This window comes from Leucopleurus acutus (genome assembly GCF_964270905.1).
Source record: "Leucopleurus acutus genome assembly, chromosome: 1".
NCBI classification, from domain to species: Eukaryota; Metazoa; Chordata; class Mammalia; order Artiodactyla; family Delphinidae; genus Leucopleurus; species Leucopleurus acutus.
In genome coordinates, this window is record NC_139142.1 from 133,203,502 (window position 1) to 133,223,349 (window position 19,848).

Genomic DNA, 19,848 nt, shown 5'->3' on the forward strand with positions numbered 1-19,848 from the left:
GAATAAATCTGAAGAACAAAAAATCTTAAACAAATCTCATCCCTACCAGAATTCTCCAGTTTCTCAATTTAGGACTAAGCCCAAGACAAAGTTTACAATGAGATAATTTTGATGCTATTTTTGATAATCTAGGTGAGTATCCTTAACAAAAAAATATTCTGTTACCACCAATCACAGACTAAACCATACTTTTGTTTCACTTTCACTGAAGATTTCCCTTAAAATTTTAAGGAAGAAGAGAATTAGAACTGCTTGGTTACTATTGCGTGTATACAAGAAAGCAAATATGTCCAGACTGTAAGCTTCTTACGGACACCTTTAATTCCCTAGTACAGGAACAGGCACATACGTGTGAGCTGAATGTACAAATGGGCACATAATCCAAGAACATACTCTGTTTACTTCATTATAGTAGTTAACTGTTTATTTTCATCTTTTCTGTCTGCTTTCTTTGCATTATTAAAACTGCATAATGACTTTAGGCTTCCGTAAAGCTAATCATCATTAAAATACATTTCCCTGTGGGCTTCCCTGGTGGCGCAGCGGTTAAGAATCTGCCTGCCAATGCAGGGGACACGGGTTCGAGCCCTGGTCTGGGAAGATCCCACATGCCGTGGAGCAACTAAGCCCGTGAGCCACAACTACTGAGCCTCCGCGTCTGGAGCCTGTGCTCCATAACGGGAGAGGCCGTGACAGTGAGAGGCCCGCGCACCGTGATGAAGAGTGGCCTCCACTCGCCACAACTGGAGAAAGCCCTCGCACAGAAACAAAGACCCAACGCAGCCAAAAATAAATAAATACATTTATTTAAAAATAAAAAAATTAAAAAAAAATACATTTCCCTGAATTCAGGAAATTATACATCTACATTCAAAATGTATATTCTGTTAAAGTAAAAACTCAGGGTGGTAAGAATAGGTCAGTAAATACTGGATTTCCTACATGAACAACATTATGAATTTATATTTCTCCTCACTCTTTCTCTTATTATAATTTCATTTAATATCCTTCAATTATCTTTGTTGTCTACCCAAAGTCCCTCAAACAATGTGAGTAAAGAAAGAGAAGTAGGGAATTCTCTGGCTGTCCAGTGGTTGGGACTCCACGCTTTCACTGCCAAGGGTGCGGGTTCAATCCCTGGTCAGGGAACTAAGATCCCACAATACACGCAGTGCACACCCCCCCTTCAAAAAAAAAAGAAAGAAATGAAATTTAAGATGTTTTACTTAGATAGTCCCATCTTAACAGGTGGTCGTGTGTCTATAGATGATAAACTGTCAGGCTATACTTTCTTCCTTTATATCATATATTTTTTTGAGAACAGGTAAAGGGTGTCTTAGCCTATCCAGAAAATTTTGAGCATTGAACTAACTCCTAAAGTTTCATCAGTTATCATTAGTATAATAGTCTTATTTATAAGATTTGAAAATCTGTACTACCTTGTCTATTGCTCTTCATATTTTTCATTGTGTTCACTTCTTTCCTAACAAAAGGAAATTATTTTTATAATGTTTGTCATTAGCTTTCTCCATTGCACTTAGACTCATGTAACATTAGGTTCAGTAATCACTCACAGCTCTCATATCCAAGTATACTTGCATGTATGTATTCAAAAAACATACAGTAGTACTTGCCAGGTTAGAAAACTGCCGAAAGCCAACAACCGTATTCAGCTGGGAAAAGGATGTTTCTTTTTTTTTAAACATCTGCTTGTAGATTAGAACAATCATTTTACCTCCCACAAACATGGTAAACACACTTATCAATGTTGTAATCTATTCATGAGACATTAGCACAATTTAATTTGTAACTATGAAAGATGAAATATATTCAATACTACTTTATGTGGTATCCTCTCATTAGAGAAATCAAATTGAATGATTAAATTTTTTAAAATCCTATTTCTTTTTCACCACTCGCTGCTCAAAACTATTTCCTACTTCCCAATTACAAACTCTTTAGCTTGTCACTTGAGTCCCTTCAATATCAACTCCCTAAATAAATTCATGTATTAAAGCTACTACATAAAGCAAAGGAACATCCACCCTTAGCTCTTATACCTAAAATGGTCTCTTAAGTCTTCTGTCTTATTTAAGGCCTGACTCATATCTTACATCCTTTGTGAAACCTTTTATAACCAATTCATCATTAATGCTTGGAGCACCACTGTCTATACCACCATTTGCTACCTACCATATATCAGATTATATTGATATGTATTCTAATATTCAATTTGATTATAAGCCCTTGAAGTTAGGGATCTTGTCACATCTCTTTTAGTTTCTTGCATATAATTGGTACTTAATAAGTACTGAGTAATAATTATGATCTTGAATAATAGAAGACAGATTCCTAGCAACATAACCTAATATTTATACAAAATAATATGTAAAAGTAAGGAGAACCCTAAATAACCCTAAGAACTCCTAGAATTCATCTAGCAAGAAGCTGGTATTATTTCATTTAAATTCATTAGTGTTAAGACATAAGCTACTTAGAATTTCCATTTCACAAGGATATTAAATGGTTTATTTACAGTTACTAGCAAATAACATATGAAAAAGTTAGCTCAAGAACCAGGTGAAATGGAACACCCAAGGTAACAATTATGTTATACTTTAACCTTATTTTAAAAAAATGGCTTCTAAGGACAGCAGTAAAAGATAAACTATATATTATTTCTCCTCTTTTTTTTTAACAGTAGAAGGAGAAAGGAGAGAAATTATATAAATGCAGTAAGCAGATGTTTGTTTTTCTGGGGAATAAACTATTCAGCAATCACTTAGATCTCATTAAACATGTTAATGTTACAATGCATATGTATTTGAATTTTTAGAGTCATACCAGGAAGTTTCTTAAAAAGCCTAATTCTAGTAGTTTCTACCACTCTAGGCATGCCTGAATTAAAGAAAAGGTATTTTTAAAATATGACAGGGGATTCCCTGGTGGTGCAGTGGTTGAGAGTCTGCCTGCGCGTCCGGAGCCTGTGCTCCGCAGCGTGAGAGGCCACAACAGTGAGAGGCCCGCGTACCGCAAAAAAAAAAAAAAAAAAGTTTTTAAACAGGAAAATAATAGTTCATACTGTAGTTAATAACAAGAGAACTGAAAAAATGTTAGCATATAGAAAGAAACACAATTTAAAGGATTACATACCAAACTGCCAAATTTCTAAATCAAGATAAAATTACAAGCACTTACACTTTGTTAAAATTTGCAAAACATTATTACTTTTTATAATGAATATTTTACCTCTGTAAACAGCTTACAATAATAGAAAGTCTTCCTAACACTGTTTAAATTAAAAATGACACTTGCAAGGAAACAACCAAGAGTTTAATGAAACTGCCACCATAAAAACAAGTAGTCACTGATTAAAAGTAGACATTATGTCAAAATTAATCATACTTTACCTTTTATACCTTATAATACTGTGACTGAACTTCACTGGATTTAGAATGTTATAAAACTAGTAATCATATGTATGCTAAAGTTATACATACTGTAGTCCTAGAAAAATTAAAGTTCCATAGTGACGTGCTCCCCAATTGAGGTAATTTGATTATTTAAAAACCAAAAGTTTTGTGCATAGCATACATGACACCTTACTGGGCACATCAGAGACTATTCTCGAGTCAAATAGAGGTCTGAACTCTCTCGTCACTTTACTCAAAGCCAAAATTAAATTCTCCCAACTCTGTAATTAGTCATCATGGACCTAGGATTTTATAACAATGTGGAGAATCAATATAATTGTTATACTAAGGATTAAGTGGACTCAGTGTTTAGCTCCCTCAAACGAAAAATACTTGATCCTGCATTACCAACTCAACATCTTAATATATTTCAGTACCACAAGAAAGCCAAACGCATAACCCTCATGAACAGGGAAGAATGTCTCATGTAGAGCAACTAAATGTAAGAATTGAACTAAGGGCTAAAAATCCTGAATTCTAATCACAGATAAGCCAGTGACCCAAGCCAACACTAACCTCAACTTTCTCAACCACAAATTGAAACTTATTCAAAAATAAGTCATAAAATATTTGGGGAAAGAAAAAAGAATTAAAACTTAAACTTTTTAACCAAGAAAAAGAATTCATTGTCCTAACCTGGTCTACACATAGACAAATCCCAATGGCCCTGAAATCAGTACTGGTAAGTGTGGCAACTTAGAAAAACTTAGAGTATGTTTAGCGACTGGAAGGTGGCATTTTAATACCTTACGTTTAATTATAGCTGAGTGCATAAAGAGGTTTATGCTGTCAGTACTGTCCTAACAAGAAGGATACAGCACAGCCTTGCCTACAAAATGTTTAAAAATGTGCAGTTCAAGAAAAAATGATTAACTATAGATTATATATACAATAGAAGTATAAATTGTTATTTATTTACTATTATCACATATTAATTAAAATACTAAATCAAATTATATCTGTTAAATACACAAGTACAGTTTAAAAGTATAAAAATGTAGATATACTTTGTGAAATATAATCTGTATTTAATCATTCTCAAATACTTCTATGTTATATACTTAGCTCTTTCTTTAACAATATTAGTCCTTACTGCCTTCATTCATCATCTTGGTTATGTGCCCGTTTTTTGGATCCCAGCATTTTTATCTTTTATTATCTGAAAAAGCAGTATTACTGACATTCTTCATTTGGTAAGTTAAAACTAAGATGAAATTGTTCCCAATTTTTTAAACTTAACACTGGGTAAGGTCAATGATAAGAAAAATGATGAAACTGGTTAACAGCAAAATTTGGGAATTACTATATAAAAAAAAGCTTGCAGGAGGTGGGAGGGCAGGGAGGATGGAACTTTGCAAATGGAAATATGGCAGATTACTCAAACAGCCTGCCTCCTAAAAACTGAAAATGCTGAATTAAAAGCAACAAGTCAGGTATTTTTCAGCTTGAAAAGTTTTTTATTTATTTCTATCTTATATCTTATATCCATTTCTCTCCTACATATTTTCACACTTGCCTTTAAGTTCTTAAACTTTTTATTTTTTTAATTTAATTTAATTTTTTTTTTTTGCCGTACACAGGCCTCTCACTGTTGTGGCCTCTCCCGCTGCGGAGCACAGGCTCTGGATGCGCAGGCTCAGCGGCCATGGCTCACGGGCCCAGCTGCTCCGCAGCATGTGGGATCCTCCCAGACCAGGGCATGAACCCATGTCCCCTGCATCAGCAGGTGGACTCGCAACCACTGCGCCACCAGGGAAGCCCATAAGTCCTTAAACTTTTTAAAATAATTGTTTTTAAAGTCTTGGTGCACGAATTCTATCATTTCAGCATTTCTAGGTTTATTTCTATTGACTTATTTTTCTCTTAGCTATGGATGACATTTTCCTACTTATTTGCATGTCTAATTAACACAAAATTCAGGATAATGATTCCTTCTAGGTCAGAAAAAGGAAGGGGCACATAGAACCTTCTAAGATACCAGTAGTGTTCTATTTCTTTAATGGAGTGATGGGTACACAGTGTTAACTTTTAGTCTTTAAACCATACTTCAATCTTTATACATATGCTTGTATTTCTTAAAAAAAATACTGTAAAAACTTAACTTCAATGCTTTGAAAAGATACAGTAGGAAGAAAAAGGAGGGCAGCAGGGGAAGGACATCATCAAAATGGACACAGCAGGGAACTCCAGGGCTTCACCCACTGCACATACACATCACACACACACACAGGCTGGAAAAAACGGTCAGAATCAACTTTTGCAGAACTCTGGAATCTAATACAAACTACAACAACCAAGAAGGCTTGGCAAAGAAACAAGCTGCTACACTGCAGTAAGAGAGTGATGTGGTGTTTCTAACTGCCTGCCAACCATCCCCCACTCCCCAGTTCAGCAGGGGCAGTAAGGATGGCAGCTGCACTCCTGGTGCAGGATAACAGTGCCAAGGGGGCAATACAAACCTTAGTCTCAAACAACTGTGGCTGAACGCAATGACCTGACTGACAATTTCCTCAAAAACTGGCACAAGAAAGTGTTTTTGTTTTGCCTGACTTGGAGCACTCCCAGGGCAAGCAGCCTAGGATAAGGGAAAACAGGCAGGATAATAACACATATATAGAACTAAAAGCCTGGAAAGGAAGACATTGAGAAAGGAGATACGTGGGGAGAAATGGGCTTCGTAAACTCTCATATATAACGCGGAATCTAGAAGGCCACACATATGCCCAGGGCTGAACACATGCACAGAAAAAGGCCTAGAAGACCTTAAACTTTTACCTCTAGCTGACCTTTAGGCTCCACACAAACAGGAGGTAAAAGTTAAGGCAGGGGGCTTCCCTGGTGGCACAGTGGTTGAGAGTCCGCCTGCTAATGCAGGGGACACGGGTTTGTGCCCTGGTTCGGGAAGATCCCACATGCTGCGGAGCGGAGCGGCTAGGCCCATGAGCCATGGCCTCTGAGCCTGCGTGTCCGGAGCCTGTGCTCCACAACGGGAAAGGCCACAACAGTGAGAGGCCTGCGTACCAAAAAAATTAAAAATAAAAAAATAAATTAAAAAGCTAAGGCAGGGTTGTAAACAGCCCCGCTAAGCACTGGAGTACCCAAACACAGAACCACCCAGCCAAAAGTAGAGTATTTTTTTCTTTTTCTTTATTTTATACTTTTCTGGTCTCCAGGTGTTCAAGGACACTGGGAAAAACTCTAGTTGACTGCTAAGGTAATGGAACACAGACTTCAATAATCACACATGAACAAAGCATATATACCTAACAAAAATAATTTAGAAAAGACACTAAACAAACAGCAATGAAACTAATAGTAACAACCCACAACAAGCAGCAACAAAAAACCCTGAGAAGGGAAGGAATCTGACGTCTAGAGTCAACACATAATATTCAAAATGACCAGTTTTCAACAAAAGATTATGTGGCATGCAAAGAAACAAGAAAGTATGAACCATTCACAGGGGAAAAAAAAAAGAAAAGAAATGAATATAGAAACTGTCCCTGAGGAAGCCCAGGCAAAGGATACCACAAAGAACTAAAAGGTAACCAGGAAAACAGTTATCTCATTAAGTAGAGAATATCAATAAGGAAACAGGAATTATAAAAAGGCATCAGACACTGAGTTAGCATCTCTCCGCTACTAGGGCACCTGCTGGTCACTGGTAGGGGACCCTGACACCCAAGGAAAACGGAGGAACCACGAAGTGAACCAGTAGGACATGGGGGGACTGAGGGGGAGGAGAAGTGGAGGCCAGACAGGATCAGCACCCCTGAGGCCGGGGAGATCAGGAGAGGCAGGTGGGAGGGGCCCTCCAGGACTGGAGGAGCAGGAGAGGAGAGGAGGGCATTTGCCCCACCCACTAGAGCCCAAGAAGCCTGCTGGGCTCCCAGGTGAGGTCTCCTGCCCTCTGAGACCAAGGGTGGGGGGCACACCTGGGACCCTTCTGTTCTGATGAGCCTAAGCCCCACCCCCCATAGCCCTCAGGGCCTTTTCCAGCCCTGCGGATCCCAAGCATAGGCCCCACCCACTGCCCAAACCTTGCCCTTGCCCTTGCTTAGGCCCCACCTTCCACAGCCAAGGCCTTCCCCCGCTTTTTTTCCTCTTTCATCTCCTCCTCTTTTTTACAATTGTGGTACTGTTGTACCTTCCAGTTGTTGATTCATCTATCTTTTTTTTTTTCCGGTAGGCGGGCCTCTCACTTTTGTGGCCTCTCCCGTTGCGGAGCACAGGCTCCGGACGCGCAGGCTCAGCGGCCATGGCTCACGGGCCCAGCCGCTCTGCAGCATGTGGAATCTTCCTGGACTGGGGCACGAACCCGTGTCCCCTGCATCGGCAGGCGGACTCTCAACCACTGCGCCACCAGGGGAGCCCCATCTATATTTTTATATTCCTTTTAACGTATCTGTTAGTTTCCTAGCCTAATTTTATTTTTTACTTTGTTATTGTTCTCTCTCTCTCTTTTTTTTTTTTTTGGCCACACCATGCGGCTTACAGGATCTTGGTTCACAAGCTGGGGGTCAGGCCAAAGCTCCTGTGGCGGAAGCTCTGAGTCTGAACCACTGGACTGATAGAGAATCTCAGACCCCAGCGAATATTCATTGCAGTGAGTTCTCATGGAGGTCCTCATCTCAGCACCAAGATCCAGCTCTACCCAACAGCCTACAAATTCCAGTGTTGGAAGCCTCAGGCCAAACAACCAGTAAGACAGGAACACAATCCCGCTCATAAAAAAAAAAGAGAGAGAGAGAGAGACAGCCAAATAATATGTCACAGATGAAGGAGCAAGGTAAAAACCTACAAGACCCAATAAATGAAGAGGAAACAGGCAATATACCTGAAAAAGAATTCAGAGTAATGATAGCAAAGATGATCTAGAATCTCAGAAATAAAATGGAGGCACAGATTGAGAAAATACAAAAAATGTTTAACAAAGATCTAGAAGAACTAAAGAACAAACAGAGATGAACGACACAATAACTGAAATGAAAAATACACTAGAAGCAATCAATAACAGAATAACTGAGGCAGAAGAATGAGTAAGTAAGCTGGAAGACAAAATGGTGGCAATAAGTGCTGAGGAGAAGAATAAAGAAAAAAGAATGAAAAATAAGACAATCTCAGAGACCTCTGGGATAACACAAAACACACCAACATTCAAATTATAGGGGTCCCAGAAAACAAAGAGAAAAAGAAAGGGTCTGAGAAAATATTTAAAGAGATTATAGTGGAAAACTTCCCTAACATGGGAAAGGAAATAGTCACGCAAGTACAGGAAGCATAGAGAGTCCCACAGAGGATAAACCCTGGGAAAAACACACCGAGACACGTACTAATCAAACTAACAAAAACTAAATTCAAAGAAAAATTATTCAAAACAGCAAGGGAAAACCGAAAAATAACATACAAAGGAATCCCCATAAGGTTATCAGCTGCTTTTTCAGTGGAAACTCTGCAAGCCAGAAGGGAGTGGCAGGATATACTTAAAGTGATGAAAGAGAAAAACCTAAAACCAAGATTACTCTACCCAGCAAGGATCTCATTCAGATTCGATGGAGAAGTCAAAAGCTTTTCAAACATGGAAAAGATAAGAGAATTCAGCACCACCAAATCAACTTTACAACAAATGCTAAGGAAACTTCTCTAAGCAGGAAACACAAGAGAAGGAAAAGACCCACAAAAACAAACCCAAAACATCTAAGAAAATGATAATAGGAACATACATATCAATAATAACCTTCAATGTAAATGGATTAAATGCCCCAACCAAAAGACACAGACTGGCTGAATGAATACAAAAACAAGACACATATATATGCTGTCTACAAGAGACCCACTTCAGACTTAGGGGCACATACAGACTGAAAGTGAAGGGATGGAAAAAGATATTCCATGCAGATGGAAATCAAAAGAAAGCTGGAGTAGCAATACTCATATCAGATAAAATAGACTTTAAAATAACGACTGTTACAAGAGATAAGGAGGGACGCTACATAATGATCAAAAGATCAATCCAAGAAGATGTAACAATTATAAATGTTTATTCACCCAAAATAGGAGCACCTCAATACATAAGGCAAATGTTAACAACCATGAAAGGAAAAATCGAATAATAGTAGGGGACTTTAACAACCCACATCCAAACAGAAAATAAAGAAACACAAGCTTTCAATGACACAATAGACCAAACAGATCTAATTAACATTTATAGAAAATTTCACAGCAAAATGGGAGAATACACTTTCTTCTCAAGTGCACGTGTAACATTCTCCAGGACAGATCACATCCTGGGTCACAAATCAAGCCTCAAAAATTTAAGAAAACTGAAATCATATCAAGTCTCTTTTCTGACCACAATGCCATGAGATTGGAAATCAATTACAGGAAAAAAAACTGTAGAAACACAAATACATGGAGGCTAAACAGTGTGCTACTAAATAACCAAGAGATGACTGAAGAAATCAAAGAAGAAATTTAAAAATATATATATAGAGGGCTTCCCTGGTGGTGCAGTGGTTGAGAGTCCGCCTGCCGATGCAGGGGACACAGGTTCGTGCCCTGGTCCGGGAAGATCCCACATGCTGCGGAGTGGCTGGGCCCATGAGCCATGGCCGCTAAGCCTGCACGACCAGAGCCTGTGCTCCACAACGGGAGAGGCCACAACAGTGAGAGGCCCATGTACCGCTAAAAAAGAAAAAACATAGAAAAAAATGACAATGAAGACACGACAACCCAAAACCTACGGGATGCAGCAAAAGCAGTTCTAAGAGGGAAGTTTATAGCAATTCAATCTCACCTCAAGAAAAAAGAAAAATCTCACATAAACAATCTAACTATACACTTAAAACAACTAGAGAGAAAAGAACAAAGAAAACCCAAAGTCAGTAGAAGGAAAGAAATCATAAAGATCAGAGCAGAAATAAATGAAATAGAAACAAAGAAAACAATAGCAAAGATCAATAAAACTAAAACCTGGTTCTTTGAGAAGATAAACCAAATTGATAAATGCTTAGCCAGACTCAACAAGAAAAAAAGGGAGAGGACGCAAATAAATAAAATTAGAAATGAAAAAGGAGAAATCACAACTGACATTGAAGAAATACAAAGGATTATAAGAGACTACTATAAACAACTATATGCCAATAAAATGGACAACCATGAAGAATTGGACAAAATCTTGGAAAGGTATAACCTTCCAAGACTGAACCAGTAAGAGAAAAAATATATAAACAGACCTATCACAAGTAATGAAATTGAAACCATAATTAAAAATCTTCCAACAAGGGCTTCCCTGGTGGCGCAGTGATTGAGAGTCAGTCTGCCAATGCAGGGGACACAGGTTCGTGCCCCGGTCCAGGAAGATCCCACATGCCACGGAGCGGCTAGGCCCGTGAGCCATGGCTGCTGAGCCTGTGCGTCCGGAGCCTGTGCTCCGCAATGGGAGAGGCCACAACAGTGAGAGGCCTGCATACCACAAAAAAAAAAAATTATCTTCCAACAAAAGTCCAGGACAAGATGGCTTCACAGGCGAATGCTACCAAACATTTAGAGAGGAGCTAACACCCATCCTTCTCAAACTCTTCCAAAAAACTGCAGAGGGAGAAACACTCCCAAATTCATTCTATGAACCAACCATCACCCTGATACCAAAACCAGACAAAGATATCACAAAAAAAGAAAATTACAGACCAATATCAATGATGAACATAGATGCAAAAATCCTGAACAAAATACTAGCAAACAGAATGCAACCACACATTAAAAGGATACACCACAATCAAGCGGGATTTATCAAGGGGATGCAAGGATTCTTCAGTATACGCAAATCTATCAATGTGATACACCACATTAACAAATTAAGGATTAAAAACCATATGATCATCTCAGTAGATGCAGAAAAGGCTTTTGACAAAATTCAACATCCATTTATGATTAAAAACTCTCCAGAAAATGAGCATAGAGGGAAGCTACCTCAACATAATATAAAGGCCATATATGACAAACCCACAGCAAGCATCATACTCAATGGTGAAAAACTCAAAGCATTTCCACTAAGATCAGGAAGAAGACAAGGATGTCCACTCTCACCACTATTATTCAACATAGTTTTGGAAGTCCTAGCCACGGCAATCAGAGAAGAAAGAGAAATCAAAGGAATACAAATTGGAAAAGAAAAAGTAAAACTGTCACTGTTTGCAGATGACATGATACTATACATAGAAAATCCTAAAGATGCCACCAGAAAACTACTAGAACTAATTAATGAATTTGGTAAGGTTGCAGGATACAAAATTAATGCACAGAAATCTTTGACATTCCTATACACCAACAACGAAAAATCAGAAAGAGAAGTTAAGGAAGCACTCCCATTTACCACTGAAACAAAAAGAATAAAATACGTAGAAATAAACCTGCCTAAGTAGGTGAAAGACTTGTACTCAGAAAACTATAAAGCACTGCTGAAAGAAATCAAAGATGACATAAACAGATGGAGAAATATACCATGTTCTTGAACTGGAAGAAACAATACTGTGAAAATGACTGCACTACCCAAAGAAATCTACAGATTCAATGCAATCCCTATCAAAGTACCAATGGCATTCTTCACAGAATTAGAACAAAAAATTTTACAATTCATATGGAAACACAAAAGACCCCGAATAGCCAAAGCAACCTTGAGAAAGAAAAACAGAGTTGGAGGAATCAGGCTCCCTGACTTCAAACTATACCACAGTAATCAAGACAGTATGGTAGTGGCACAAAAACAGAAATATAGATCAATGGTACAGGATAGAATGCCCAGAGAAAAACCCACGCACATATGGGCACCTAATTTATGACAAAGGAGGCAAGACATACAGTGGAGAAAAAACAGCTTCTTCAATAAGTGGTGCTGGGAAAAGTGGACAGCTACATGTAAAAGAATGAAATTAGAACACTACCTAACACCATACACAAAAATAAACTCTAAATGGATTAAAGACCTAAATGTAAGACCAGACACTATAAAACTCTTAGAGGAAAACATAGGAAAACTACTCTTTGACATAAACCACAGCAAGATCTTTTTGACCCACCTCCTACAATAATGGAAATAAAAACAAAAATAAACAACTGAGACTTAATTAAACTTAAAAGCTTTTGCACAGCAAAAGAACTCATAAACGAGACAAAAAGACAACCCTCAAAATGGGAGAAAATACTTGCAAATGAAACAACAAAGGATTAATCTCCAAAATATACAAACAGCTCATGGAGGTCAATATCAACAAAACAAACAATCCAGTTAAAAAATGGGCAGAAGACCTAAACAGACATTTCACCAAGGAAGACATACGGATGGCCAAGATGTTCAACATCACTATTAGAGAAAAGCAACTCAAAACTACAATGAGGTATCACCTCATGCCAATCAGGATGGCCACTATCAAAAAATCTAGAACAATAAATGCTGGAAAGGGTGTGGTGAAAAGTGAACCCTCCTGCACTGTTGGTGGGAATGTAAATTAACACAACCACTATGGAAAACAGTATGGCAGTTCCTTAAAAAACTAAAAATAGAACTATCATATGACCCAGCAATCCCACTACTCGGCATATACCCTGAACAAACCATAATTCAAAAAGAGACATGTACCACAATGTTCACTGCAGCACTCTTTACAGTAGCCAGGACATGGAACCAACCTAAATGTCCATCAACAGATGAATGGGTAAAGAAGATGTGGCACATATATACAATGGAATATTACTCAGCCATAAAAAAATGAAATTGAGTTATTTGTAGTGAGGTGGATGGACCTAGAGTCTGTCATACAGAGTGAAGTAAGTCAGAAAGAGAAAAACAAATATCGTATGCGAATGCACATATATGGAATCTTAAAAAAAAAATGGTACTGATGAACCTAGCTGCAGGGCAGGAATAAAGATGTAGACATAGAGAATGGACTAGAGGACATGGGGTGGGAGGGGGAAGCTGGAGTGAAGTGAGAGTAGCATTGACATATATACACTACTGAATGTAAAATAGTTAGCTAGTGGGAAGCAGCAGCATAGCACAGGGAGATCAGCTTGGTGCTTTGTGATGACCTAGAGAGGTAGGACAGGAAGGATGGGAGGGAGGCTCCAGAGGGAGGGCATATGGGGATATATGTATTCATACGGCTGATTCACTTTGGTGTACAACAGAAACTAACACAGTATTGTGAAGCAATTATACTCCAGTAAAGATCTATCAAAAAAACAAAAGAACATATACATATGTATAACTGAATCACTTTGCTGTACAGCAGAAATTAACACAACATTGTAAATCAACTGTACTTCAATAAAAAATTAAAGCAAAAGAAGAAATTAAATTGAACTTCTGGAGCTAAATAATATAGTAACTGAAATTAAAAATTAACTATAGGGCTTCCCTGGTGGCGCAGTGGTTGAGAGTCCGCCTGCCGATGCAGGGGACACTGGTTTGTGCCGCAGTCCAGGAAGATCCCACATGCCGGGGAGCGGCTGGGCCCGTGACCCATGGCCGCTGAGCCTGTGCATCCGGAGCCTGTGCTCTGCAACGGGAGAGGCCACAACAGTGAGAGGTCCGCGTACCACAAAAAATAAAAAATAAAAAAAATAACTATAGAGCCCATATTCCGCAACAAGAGAAGCCACCACAATGAGAAGCCCCTGCACCACAATGAAGAGTAACCCCTTCTCTCTGCAACTAGAGAAAGCCCACGCACAGCAATGAAGACCCAACGCAGCCAAAAATAGATTAAAAAAAAAAAAAGGGGGCTTCCCTGGTGGCGCAGTGGTTGGGAGTCCACCTGCCGGTGCGGGGGACGCGGGTTTGTGCCCTGGTCTGGGGGGATCCCACATGCCGCGGAGCGGCTGAGCCCGTGGGCCATGGCCACTGGGCCTGCGACTCCGGGGCCTGTGCTCCGCGGCGGGAGAGGCCACGGCAGTGAGAGGCCCGCATGCCGCGAAAAAAAAAAAAGTTAACTAAATGGGTTCAACAGCAGATTTGAGCACGAAAAAACAAGGAATCAACAAACCTGAAGGTAAGTGAATTCAAATTATTCAGTCTGAGGAACAGGAAATGAGTGAAGAAAAATGAACAGAGCCTAAGGAATCTGCAGAACACCATCCAGCATACCACCATAATGGATAATGGGAGTCTCAGAGGGAGAGGAGAGAAAGAGAAATTATATTTGAAGAAATAATGGCTACAAACTTCCCAAAGTTTATGAACATGAATCTTCACGTCCAAGCAGCTCAACTAACTCCAAACAGCACGAACTAAAAGAGATCAACACCAGGACACATTATAGTCAATCTAATGAGACACAAAGAACCCTGAAAGCAGCAAGACAGAAGGGACTTATCCCCTTACAAGTGATCCTACATAAGATTAACAGCCAATTTCTCAACCAAGAATTCTACATCCAGAAAAATTTTTCTTCAAAAATGAAAGAAAAACTAAGACATTCCCAGATAAACAAAACCTGAGGGTGTTTGTGACTAGTACACCTGCTCTATAAGGACTCTGAAAGTGAGTTCTTTAGATTGAAATTAGAGGACACTGGATAGTAATTCAAAGTCACACAAAGAAATAAAGAACAAGAGTAAAGATAGCTGGGACTTCCCTGGTGGCGTGGTGGTTAAGAATCCGCCTGCCAATGCAGGGGACATGGGTTCAATCCCTGATCCAGGAAGATGTCACATGCCACGGAGCAACTAAGCCCGTGCACCACAACTACTCAGCCTGCACTCTGGAGCCCGTGACCCACAACTACTGAAGCCTGCGCACCTAGAGCCCATGCTCTGCAAGAAGAGAAGGCACCATAATGAGAAGCCTGTGTACTGCAACGAAGAGTAGCTCCCACTCACTGCAACTAGAGAAAGTCTGTGTGTGACAACGAAGACCCAATGCATCCAAAAATAAATAAAATAATTAAAAAATAAAAGAGTAAAGATAGCTACATAAGTACATATACAAGCCAGTATTATTGCATTAATAACTTGTACCTCCTCTTTTTCTGGCTTACATAATTTCAAATAAGAAAGCATAATAACTATATGTTTAAAACTACGGTTTCCCTGATGGTGCAGTGGTTGAGAGTCAGCCTGCTGATGCAGGGGACACGGGTTCGTGCCCTGGTCCGGGAAGATCCCACATGCCGCAGAGCTGCTGGGCCCATGAGCCATGGCCACTGAGCCTGCGCGTCCAGAGCCTGTGCTCCACAACGGGAGAGGCCACAACGGTGAGAGGCCCGCATACCGCAAAAAAAAAAAAAAAACTAAACATCTATGTTAATAGGAACACAAGGTATAAAGATACACTAACAATAACAAAATAGGGTGCAGGGAGAACAGAGCTGTATAGGAGCAAAGTTTTTGTATACTACTAAAACTAGGCTGCTATTAGTTAAAATTTGATTGGCATCACGTTAAGATGTTAATTGTAATCCCCAGAGTAACACGAAGAAAATAACTTCAAAATATACAGAAGAAACAAGAAGAGAAAACAACAGTACACTAGACAAAATCAACTACAGTTGACCCTTAAACACAGGTTTGAACTGCACAGGTCCACTTATACATGGATTTTTTTCACCACATACACACAGTACTATACAATCCATGGCTGGTTGAATCTGCAGATGCAGAACTGCGGATATGGAGGTCTGACTGAAGGACTTGAGCATCCGCTGATTTTGGTAATCAAAGGCAGGTCCTAGAACCAATCACCTGCAGACACTGAGGGATGACTGTAATCACAAAAGAAGGCAGTGATGAAGGAACTGAGAAACAAAAAAGATATAAGACAAATAGAAAACAAATAGGTAAATAGCAGAACCAAGTCCCAACTTATAAGTTACTTTAAATGTAAATGAATTAAATTCTCCAATTAAATAGGAGAGACTGGTATAATAGATTAAAACCAATCCAACTAAATGCTATCTACACACTTAATTTATATCAAAAAGATACAATAGCTTAAAAGTAAAAGGATGAAAAAAGGCAGTCCATGCAAATAGTACCCAAAAGAGGAATAGGGTGGCTATACTAACATCACACAAAATAAGAGTTTAAGACAAAAGTGTTACAAAAGACAAATTGTTACAATGACAAAAGGGTCAATCCATCAAGATGACATAGCAATTACAAACATAAACACACCTAATAACAAAGTCACAAAATAATATGAAGCAAAACCTGATAGAACTGGAGAGAGAAATTGACACTTTTACAATAACAGAGTTCAAAACTTCACTTTCAATAATGAAAAAACAAGCAGACAACAGATCAATAAGGAAACAGAGTATTTGCACAGCAGTATAAACCAACTAGTCCTAACAGACATATACAGAACATCCCACTGAACAAACAGCGGAATCCATATTTTTCTCAAGTGTACATGGAACATTCTCCAGGAGAGATGTTAGGCCACAAGTCTCCATAAATTTTATTTTATTTAAAGATTTATTTATTATTTGCTTATTTATTTTTGGTTGCGTTGGGTCTCAGTTGCAGCACGCAGGATCTTCATTGAGGTACGTGGGATCTTTCATTGTGGTGCGTGGGCTCTTGGTCGCGGCATGCGGGCTTTCTCTTCTCTAGTTGTGGCACGCAGGCTCCAGAGGGTGTGGGCTTGTAGTTTGTGGCATGCAGGCTCTCTAGTTGAGACATGTGAGCTCAGTAGTTGTGGTGCATGGGCTTAGTTGTGCCACGGCATGTGGGATCTTAGTTCCCTGACCAAGGATCGAACCCATGTCCCCTGCATGGTAAGGCGAATTCTTTACCACTGGACCACCAGGGAAGTCCCCATAAATTTTAAAAGACTGAAATCATATGAAGTATTTTTTATGATAACAGAATGAAAGTAGATATTAACAGAAGAAAAACTAGAAACTTCACAAATATGTAAAAAGTGAACAACATACTCTTTCTTTTTTTAAAATTTAATTTAATTTTCTTATTGAAGTACATTTGATTTACAATGTTGTGTTAGTTTCCGATGTATAGCGAAGTGATTCAGTTATATATCTGTATATATATATACTTTTTCAGATTCTTTTCCCTCATAAGTTATTACAAAATACTGAGTATAGTTCTCTGTGCTATACAGTAGGTCCTTGTTGGTTATCTATATTATATATAGTAGTGCTTATATGTTAATCCCAAACTCCTAATTTATCCCTCTCCCCCTTTCCCTTTTGGTAACCATAAGTTTGTTTTCTATGTCTGTGGGTATTTCTGTTATGTATATAAGTCCATTTGTATTTTTTTTTAAGAGTCCACATATAAGTGATTATCATAGGATATTTGTCTTTCTCTGTCTGGCTTATGCACTTAGTATGATAATCTCTAGGTCCATCCATGTTGCTGCAAACGGAATTATTTCATTCTTGCAAATGGCTGACTAATATTCCATTGCATGAGTGTATATATATATTATATATATATATAAAATATGTTTTATATATATATACACCAAATCTTCTTTATCCATTCATATGTTGATGGACATTTAGGTGGCTTCCATGTTTTGGCTACAGTAAATAATGCTGCAGTGAACATTAGGGTGCATGCATCTTTTCAAATTATGGTTTTCTATAGATATATGCCCAGGAGTGGGATTGCAGCATCATATGGCAGCTCTATTTTTAGTTTTATAAGGAATCTCCGTACTTAAACAACATACTCTTAAACAACCAATGGTTCAAAGAAAAAAATCACAATGGAAATTAGAAAATGCCTTGAGACAAATTAAAATGAAAACACAACATACCAAAACTTAAGTGATATAGAGGAAGCAGTGCTAAGAAGTAAATTTATAGGTATAAATGCGTACATTAAACAAGAAAGACCCCAAATCGGTATCCTAAGTGTACACCTTAAAGAAGCAGAAAAAGAAGAGCAAGCTAAATCCAAAGCAAACAGATGCAATGAAATAATAAAGACTAAACTGGAGATAAAAGAGAATTAAAAAAAAAAGAATCAACAAAACCAGAAGCTGATTCTTTGAAAATATGAACAAAATTTAAAAACCTTTAGCTAAACTAAGAAAAAAAAAGAAAGAAAAGACTCAAACTACTAAAAAACTCCAGAGATGAAACTGGGGACAATTCTATGGACCTTAAAAATGAAAAGGATTATAAGTGAATACTATAAACAACTATACACCAAAAAGTAAGATAACCTAGATGAAGTGTACATGGTCCTATAAACAGACAAGGTACCAAAACTGACTCCAGAAGAAAAGGAAAATCTGCAGCAAGAAACTGAATCAACAATCAACTTCCACCAGGGAATTTCCTGGAGGTCCAGTGATTAAGACTCTGTGCTTTCACTGTTGAGGGCCCGGGTTCAGCCCCTGGTCTGGGAACTAAGATCCCACAAGCTGCGTGGCACGGCACGTAAGAAAAAAACAAACAAAACACTTCCCCCAGAAGAAAAGCCCAGGACCACATGGCTTCACTGGTAAATTCTACCAAACGTTTCAAGAATAATCATCAATCCTTCCCAAACTCTCCCAAGATCCAGAATAGGACAGAACCCTCCCTAACTCACTGTGTATTGCCAGCATTACCTCAATACCAAAACCAGGTAAAAACATTCAAGAAAATTATAAACCAATATCCCTTACAAATACAGATGCAAAAATCCTCAACAAAATACTAGCAAATCTAATCCAACAGCATATTAAGAGGATTACACATTATGAGAAACTGAGATTTACCCCAGGTGGGTCAATAATGAAGACCTATCAATATAATACACCACATTAATAGAATGAAGGAGAAAAACCGTATGATCATCTCTATTGATGCAAAAAAAGCATTTGACAGAATCCAACACTCTACCATGATAAAAAATATTCAAACTAGGAATAGAAAAGAAATCCTCGGGACTTCCCTGGTGGTCCAGCGGCTAAGAATCCGCCTCCAATGTAGGGGATGCGGGTTCGATCCCTGGTCAGGGAACTGAGATCCCACGTGCCGCGGGGCAACTAAGCTCAACTAAGCCCGCACATTGCAGTTACTGAGCCTGCGTGCTCTGGAGCCCGCGTGCCACAGCTGGAGAGAAGCGTCACAACTAGAGAAGCCCGAGCGCCACAACCAAGATCCTGCGCATGCAATGAAGATCCCGCGCGCCACAACTAAGACCCAAAGCAACCAAAAAAAAAGAAGAGAAATCCTTCATCATGATAAAATGACTTTTATTGAGAACCCACAGTTAACAAACTCAATGGTGAAAGACTGAAAGCTTTCCCCCCCTGAGAACAGGAACAAGACGAAGATGCTGTTGTTTGACACTTCCATTCAACACTGTACTGGAAGTTCTAGCCAAAGCAGTTAGGCAAAAAAAAAAAAAAAAA

At 38.8% G+C, this 19,848-nt stretch overlaps 1 protein-coding gene across 2 annotated transcripts in view; it reads right to left on the reverse strand.

Moving 5' to 3' along the window:
- CSNK1G1 (casein kinase 1 gamma 1) overlaps positions 1–19,848 on the reverse strand; it is a 149,540-nt gene that overhangs the window by 103,608 nt on the left and 26,084 nt on the right. The window lies entirely within an intron of this gene.